General features: G+C 47.9%; 1 long non-coding RNA gene across 1 annotated transcript; it reads left to right on the forward strand.

Annotated features, from left to right (window-relative positions):
• Window positions 1–645: 645 nt before the first annotated feature.
• On the forward strand, window positions 646–3,779 carry LOC134757718 (uncharacterized). Its single transcript, XR_010132109.1, has 3 exons — window positions 646–764; window positions 1,878–1,924; window positions 3,694–3,779. It is a non-coding gene; the product is annotated as an uncharacterized lncRNA (long non-coding RNA).
• Window positions 3,780–6,901: the final 3,122 nt, after the last annotated feature.

Below are 6,901 nucleotides of genomic sequence, written 5' to 3' on the forward strand. Positions count from 1 at the left end.
GAAATTAGTGACTTAAATGTTGAGATGCCAGAAGACCTGGACTGGGGCATGAATTCCCAGCCCAAACTTAGCCACCCGGCTTTATCGGGATTGTGGCCCAGGTCAGTGAAGCCCCAGGTCCGGGCCGACTCCTAATTCGTGGCGTGGCCGGGAGCCGCCCTCTCCTGATCCACCCCAGAGCGCGGCTCCCTGTGGAGGGTACCCTGGGTGGTCCGCTCCCTGGCTTTTTACTGCACTTGTGAGAGGCGTTTGGGCACACACACAAACCCCACTCCCTGACCCTCCGTTTGGGGCGAGGGCGGCTGCAGCCGGGTTAACTTCGCGGACTCTGGAAGCCCTGGCGGCAGGCCCGGCCGCCCCTTCCCGGGTTTGCGGCTACATTTTTCTGAAGCCTCCACGGCCCCACAGCCTTTTCCTAGCCGTCAGCGGCCAACTATTGCTGCCTGGGCCTGTGTGTTTGCCCAGTTCCTGGGAGGGTGCTCGGGTGCAGCTGGGCAGTCTGGCCTCGGCTACACTGGAGGCGGGGAACTGGACATGACTGTGAGCGCCAGTGACCGTGGTGCGGTCCAGGCCCCGGGTGGCGCACCCACCTCTGGACTACATTTCCCAGGGGGCCCCGCGGCCAACCATTTCCGGCCGAAGAAGGCTAGTCACCTTTCCTTGGCGGGTGTTGCAACGCAAGGGCTGGAACGTCCCGGGCTGCGGAGCTCGCTGGGTTGGGATGGACTCGTTCAGACCTGAGTGCTAGGACGTCGAAGGGGGCGGTGAGGCGTCCCGGCGCGGGGCTGGGGTCGTCTGGAGTTTAAAAGACAGGTGGCTCTCGGAGATGTGCGGGCTGCATGCCCAGTTTTCACCGCTAAGGGAGGTCAGGGCTGTGCGATGGGGAAGGAAGAGAGTGTCGGGGCCGTGCAGTCGGGATGGGAGAAGAGTGTCAGGGCCACTGGCCCCCAGCTCGGGAGAGGGCAGTGTCGGGCCGCGCGCCGGCAAGGAGTGGGTGTGGTGTGAGGCTGGCGCTGGAGCGGTCTGGGAATGTTAGGAGGTCTCGGGTATCGCGGCCCTGCGTCCTCTTGTCTTGACTAAAAGTCCGGGCAGTTCTCCCCGGACCTGGATTGTGCGCCCAGCGACAGGTGCTTGGCGATCTGTGCCCGCTGTGCCTGCGGGGCTGTGGTGGGAGTCCTGTCTGCACGGGATTCTGTGTGGCTGTGTATGTAAGTGTGAGCGTGTGCCGGGTCGTCGACCCCATCTTTGGGAGGCTTGGGAGGGGGCGGGACACCCTCGCTGTACATTCTGGGGATGCGCTGGGCGGGGTCTGCCGTGTGGATGGGTCCTGGCCGTCTACGCAAACCCCAACTGCGACTAGTCAGTAGGAAGTGAATCTCTGTGAATGGCCTTCCCTCCACCGGGTCTATCTCTAGTGTGTGTTGAGGGTGGAAATGGTTCTAGAGTTTGGGTCTGGGAAGTCCCTGCTATATCCACTTCTCTGTTCTTTCACCCAGTAGCCACCAGGGATCTAGACCCATAAAGGTGCCCCAGCCTAAAGGACAGGAGTTTGAGACCCTGATGGGTGGGTCCACTTAAGCTGTGTATTGGCGCCACAGACTTTTGGGCTCAGTGTAAGACGCTAGGCCTGAAAGTTTCCCAAGTTAGGCTCTTATGGAGGAAGAGGGCTACGGTCTGGGGGGCTCTCCCAGGACTTCTGTCTGGGCTCCTAAGGTCACCTGCATTTCTTTGTGAAGATGACAGAGAGCCGTGGGGTTGCAGCTTCTTTGGTCTCCCTTTCAGTGCCTGGGGTGGGGCAGAAGTTTGGCCTCCCAAGGGGTTCAGGGAGGGATTGTTGTCTTATGGCTTCTTAACGTTTTTCCACATCTTTCTTTAAGAACCCAGAAGAGGAGAGAACTGCTGTGCGTCTGAAGTGATGGCGGAGGTAAGTTGCATTTGACATTTTCTTGGAAAGGACTTACTGGTTTTCAGGACAGTGTCCTATTTCAGAAATTTATCTAAAATATTTACATTCATGATTTGGAGAAAGGGGAAGAGGGGAGGAAACTGCATTTATGTAGCATTTTCCTAAAGCAGCCCAGGGCTATTTTGCAAACATTGTCTCATCTGATCTAGAACTTCCTCTTCCCTGGATTTTATTCATGCTCACAACAGTGTTGACAGAGAACGTGCCTCAGTGATTTGGCAGGGAAATTGAAGAACAGAATTAGCTTTTTCAGTCTCACTGATTTCTGCATTGTCCCCTCCATGATCATATGCAATAGCCTTTTTGCTTATCAATTTTTTTTTTTTTTTTTTTTTGAGACAGAGTCTCATTCTGTTGCCCAGGCTGGAGTGCAGTGGTGCGATCTCGGCTCACTGCAACCTCCGCCTCCTCGGTTCAAGTGATTCTCCTGCCTCAGCCTCCTGAGTAGCCGAGATTACAGGCACACACCACCACGCCCAGCTAATTTTTGTATTTTTAGTAGAGACGGGGTTTCGTCATGTTGCCCAGGCCGATCTCGAACTCCTTAACTCAGGCAATCCGCCTGCCTCGGCCTCCCAAAGTGCTGGGATTACAGGCGAGAGCCATCTTGCACGGCCCGCTTATCAATTTCTTTCTTTCTTTTTTCTTTTTTTTTTTTTTTGAGACCGAGTCTCCTCTGTTGCCCAGGCTGGAGTGCAATAGCACAATCTCGGCTCACTGCAACCTCCGCCTCCCAGGTTCAAGCGATTCTACTGCCTCAGCCTCCCGAGTAGCTGGGATTACAGGCACATGCCACCACGCCCGGCTAATTTTTTGTATTTTTAGTAGAGATGGGGTTTCACTGTGTTGGCCAGGATGGTCTCGATCTCCTGACCTCGTGATCCGCCCGCCTAGGCCTCCCAACGGAGCCTTGCTCTGTCGCCAGTTAGGAGTGCAGTGGTGCTATCTCAGCTCACTGCAACCTCCGCCTCCCAGGTTCAAGCGATTCTCCTGCCTCAGCCTTCCGAGTAGCTGGGACTACAGGCGCATGCCACCACGCCCAGCTAATTTTTCTATTTTTAATAGAGACAGGGTTTCACCATGTTGGCCAGGATAGTCGCAGTCTCTTGACTTTGTGATCTGCCTGCCTTGGCCTCCCAAAGTGCTGGCAGCAGGCGTGAGCCACCGCGCCCAGACTTTTTTTTTTTTTTTTTTGAGGCAGAGTCTTGCTCTGTCACTCAGGCTGGAGTGCAGTGGTGTGATCTGAGCTCACTGCAACCTCCTCCTCCCTGGTTCAAGCAATTCTTCTGCCTCAACCTCCTGAGTAGCTGGGATTACAGGCGTGCGCCACCATGCCCAGCTAGTTTTTGTGTTTTTAGTAGAGATGGGGTTTCACCATGTTGGTCAGGCTGGTCTCCTACTCCTGACCTTGTGATCTCCCTGCCTCGGCCTCCCAAAGTGCTGGAATTACAGGCGTAAGCCACCACGCCCGGCCTCAATTTCTTATAGCCTGGAATGCCTACCTGTCCACTTTATCTCTGGATAGTTTTTCAAGATAGAAATAACCTGAATGCCCTCTTATGATTAAAGTGATATACAATTTTTGCAAAAATTTCAAAATTTGAGGGAGTCACAAAGAAAGTTTAAGTCACCCCATCTGTGGTCCCACTATCCAGATCGTCACTATTAATGTTTTCAGATTATTTTGTCTGCTTATATGTGTAGTCATGTGATTTTTCTTTTTTCAGAGTGGGTTCATACTACTAATAGAAGTAGCTAACTTATTGAGCATGCACTTTGAGCCACTTATAGTTGGACGTTCTTTACAGATGTGATCTTGTTTAATCCACATAACAGCCCTATTAGACAGGTATGACTATATTTCATTAATTCTCTGATGTACTTTTTCCCACATTTTAATCTCTCTGAAATCAAAATGGGGTTTACAAAAATTCTTGGCAAGTCATAGTTTCATCGATGGCATTTTTTTTTCTTTCCTAGTATATAAAGTTGTAAGGGCCTTATTATCAGTGACATCTCAGACTCAATGAAATAGAGTATTATTCTAAGTTGATAACTGAGGAAATCAAGTCACTCGCCTCAAAGTTACGCAGTTAAAAATGGTAGAGCTGGCTGGGTGCAGTGGCTCACGCCTGTAATCCCAGCACTTTGGGAGACGAAGGCGGGTGGATCACCTGAGGTCGGGAGTTCAAGACCAGCCTGACCAACATGGAGACACCCCATCTCTACTAAAAATACAAAATTAGCCAGATGTGGTGGCGCATGCCTGTAATCCCAGCTACTCGGGAGGCTGAGGCAGGAGAATCTGCTGAATGTGGGAGGTAGAGATTGCGGTGAGCCAAGATTGTGCCATTGCACTCCAGCCTGGGCAACAACAGCAAAACTTTGTCTAAGAAAAAAAAAAAGGGGGGTAGATCTGGGGTTTCTAAATCACCTACTGACTTCCTTTGCCCGCTTGCCAAAGAATGCTATGTTTTTTTATTTATTTTAAACATTTCATATGTTCAGCATATTTTCTCTTTGTCATTTATATGTTGTTTTAGAAATATTTTTTCACAATCTATTTTGTGTGCTTTTAGATTCATTTAGTTCTCAGAAATGTATTCAGATAAATCAACTCTTTTCTTAAAATTTTTCCCTTTTTGCTGTGCCAGATGGTCTTTCTTACCACAAAAATAGAATAGTTATTTTATATTTTCCTAAAATACTTTCTGTCTTTTATCCAAACAATCTAGTCTTTAAGGTACCTCCTGTGATATCTCACCAGAGAATGTTGGCTATAAAATTCCAAATTTGGAGTGTTTATTTAGATTTTTTATGCGACTTTGGAGTAACATATTTTAAAGAGTGGCATGGTATTTGTAGGATGTGAAATTTAAGGTTTTTTTTTTTTTTTTTTTTTGTCCTGGATATGTCTGGATGTAGCACTTACTTCATTAATTCTGGCCAGTCCTCAAGAATTACTTTCACTCTAAGACTAAAGAAACATATTTTCTATTCTGAATTAATCGATTTCTTTCTCTTTGACTTTTCTTCAGAATTCTGTAAGAATTTGTTGAATTTCTCTTTCCATTCCTGTAGAGGCCAAAACCTTCCTAAGATTATCAGAAGATCACCACACCCTCCTCGTCCATTCCCTGCACACCAGTGGGGAGGAAGCTTCAGTTCCCCTAGCACTTCAACCCTTCATTGTCTGTTTCTCCCTGTATCTTCTCTCCTGAAAGTATTAATTGCCCTTTGTCCTTGCTAATGGGAGGCTGTGCACTGTGATGAAAGGGTAGAATCTTAGCCCATTTCTGCCATTTGCTAGCTCTGTGACCATGGGCTTCCTCATAATTTCAGTTTGGGGAATGTGATGATAATGGAAATTCACCTGCACTTACACTGGCAACCTGGGGTCCCCTAGCTCTTACCTTCTGGTCTCCCCAACATCCAGTGAAGTGCCCAATTTCATTGCTTCTTTTCTTTTCCTGTTCTGTGAGCTTATGCTCTAGGGCCTCACTCCACTGTCTTTTGCCTTGTGGGAGTAGATACTACATTAAACTAATTGGGCTCCCTGGCTCCACTTTTACTCTTCGCCAATAAGATAGTCCAGTAATTTCACCTTTTAAATTTTGTTCAGTTAATCCCTGTTACTTTCAGGATAAATCTCCAACTCTTTCACGTTCATTGCATATTTACTAAAAAGCACATTCTGTATTTAGCAGAGCATAAAGCTTAGTATTGGAGTAAAGTGGTGAGCAAAGATGATGTGTTTAGTCCTGGCAGGTATAACCTGTCATTCAAAACGTTTCCTGTCCTGATTCCTGTGGAGTTCTCCAACATCACTTCTCTCTACTCCTCCCTCAGAACCCCTCATCAGCTATCCCAGTTAACTTTCTGCTCCTCAGAAATACAGGATGCAATTGGTCTCCCTTCTTACCTCCATCTTCTGCTCTCTCTACTTGGAGTGCTGTTCAGTGTGTTTTCTGCTTGTTGGAATTCTGTTCCTTTTCTGAGTCCCAGTTAATCTTCTACATGTTACGTGAAACTTTCCCCACACCCCTCAACCTGAGTAAGTCACTATTTTCTTATTTCCTATAGCAAGATTCTTTTAATGGAAGGCAACGTATCCTGCTTAAAAACCCCTCAGTTAATTCTTTTCATCTGTGAGAACAAGTCTAGATGTCTCAGGATCTGATCCTTCTTTTCAGCCTCGTGTCTCTGCTCCCTCTCTGACTTTACCCTAGTCGTGTTAAACTGCTAGCAATTCCCAGAATGCACAGTCATCTCATGCCTCCATTGTACAAGAAACACAAGAAGGGCATTTATCCGTCACCACCCCTTTCTCTGGGTTCTACTGAACCTATGTCAGGAACCAGCATCTATGAAGCCTGCGTCAGTCTCATGGTTGCACTTGGTCTCAATTGCTGTATCTCTTTTAGTCCTTATCGTACTATATTGTAACTGTCTTTTTTTTTTTTTTTTTTTTTTTTTGAGATGGAGTTTTGCTCTTGTTGCCCAGGCTGGAGTGCAATGACACGATCTCAGCTCACCACAACCTCCGCCTCCTGGGTTGAAGTGATTCTTCTGCCTCAGCCTCCCAAGTAGCCGGGATTACAGGCATGTGTCACCACGCCCAGCTAATTTTGGATTTTTTAGTAGAGATGGAGTTTCTCCATGTTGGTCAGGCTGGTCTTAAACTCAACCTCAGGTGATCTGCCCGTTTTGGCCCCCCAAAGTGCTGGGATTACAGGCGTGAGCCACCGCACCTGGCCTGTAACTGTCTTTTTAAAACTGCTTTTATTAAATATTGAGTAGTAGAACATGTGTAACATATTAAGGGGGACTGAACACCCATGTTAAGAGGTAGAATGCTAATGTTAGAAATCCCGTATGTGCTTTGATCATCCCAATCCAAATCCCCTTCTTTAGCTGTCAGAGGTATCTGTTATT

Source organism: Gorilla gorilla, chromosome 20, assembly GCF_029281585.2.
Source record: "Gorilla gorilla gorilla isolate KB3781 chromosome 20, NHGRI_mGorGor1-v2.1_pri, whole genome shotgun sequence".
Lineage (NCBI taxonomy): Eukaryota > Metazoa > Chordata > Mammalia > Primates > Hominidae > Gorilla > Gorilla gorilla.